At 64.6% G+C, this 1,130-nt stretch overlaps 1 pseudogene; it reads left to right on the forward strand.

The window, feature by feature from the left end:
* The first annotated feature begins 38 nt into the window (after window positions 1-38).
* LOC104523884 (pulmonary surfactant-associated protein A pseudogene) lies at window positions 39-957 on the forward strand (annotated as a pseudogene).
* Window positions 958-1,130: the final 173 nt, after the last annotated feature.

Genomic DNA, 1,130 nt, shown 5'->3' on the forward strand with positions numbered 1-1,130 from the left:
TGTTTCCCTGGGGCCCATCTTTTTCCTCTCTGCTCCAGGGTGACATTGGCCTACCAGGACCACCAGGACCCCCAGGCTTAGCAGGCATTGCTGGGACACCAGGACAGCCTGGCCTGAGAGGGGACAACGGGCAGCCTGGCCCCCCAGGTCCCCCGGGAGAGAGGGTAAAGACAACAGCCAGTGCTTGCCCTCACTGATCTGGGTGATCCCAGACCCTCAGGCAGCACCAGAGGGGTCCCTGCAAGCCCCACCAGCTCCCGGATGTGGTCCCTGCCCACTCACCAGTATTTCCCTGCCAGGGTTTGATCGGCTTTCCCGGGAGAGATGGCTCCCCTGGACCACCAGGACCTGCGGGGCCCCCAGGGCCAGCCGTGAGTATGGCTCTGGTGCCACAGCGTCCCTGAGGGGTGCAGGCTCTGCCCTGGCTCCCCTGCCTACTTGGCCAGGGTGATGGGGACCCACCCTGCACCTTCCCAACCCCTGTCCTTGGGGCTGGGAGTTGCTGGGGGCTCTGGCATGGAGCAGGAGATGCTGTGGGAGCCCCAGGGATGCTCTGTGGGGTGCCTGGCATCACCTTCCTCCTCGCTCAACCCTCTCCTTTCTTTCAGGGCACACAAGGAATCTCTGGCCTGAAGGGTGACAAGGTAGGATGTGGGCAGCCCTATAGCATAAGGGATGTGGGGCCACTCCTGTCATGGGAGGTCCCTGCTGCAGCCACCCCCTGGGTGATGCTGATGCTGGCACATGGGAGCCTGCTCTGTGCCAGGCACCCGGGGCAGTGGGGGTCTGTGAGGTGTCTGCTGGTATGGGGGGGACAGCAAGGACAAGGACGAGGTCTTGCCTTCCCCTGGCAGGGTGACCTGGGGGCTGGGTTGCCAGGAGCCAGAGGTGAGCGCGGAGACCCAGGGCCACGGGTAGGTACTCCACCACCAGCATTGGGAAACCCCATCCCCGCCAGTGCTGGGGGGATGCTTTGCCTGTCCCCAGGGTGGGGTGATGCTGGAGGTGCCACCACCTCAGACCCCCTTTTCCCATCCCTATCTTCTCACAGGGTGAAGATGGACGCCCAGGGCCAGAAGGCGATCGTGGGCCGGCGGTAAATACACCCCTCCCCAGCTGCCCCTCTGGCC

The sequence above is a fragment of the Antrostomus carolinensis genome, unplaced genomic scaffold, assembly GCF_000700745.2.
Source record: "Antrostomus carolinensis isolate BGI_N321 unplaced genomic scaffold, ASM70074v2 scaffold40120, whole genome shotgun sequence".
Classification (NCBI taxonomy): domain Eukaryota; kingdom Metazoa; phylum Chordata; class Aves; order Caprimulgiformes; family Caprimulgidae; genus Antrostomus; species Antrostomus carolinensis.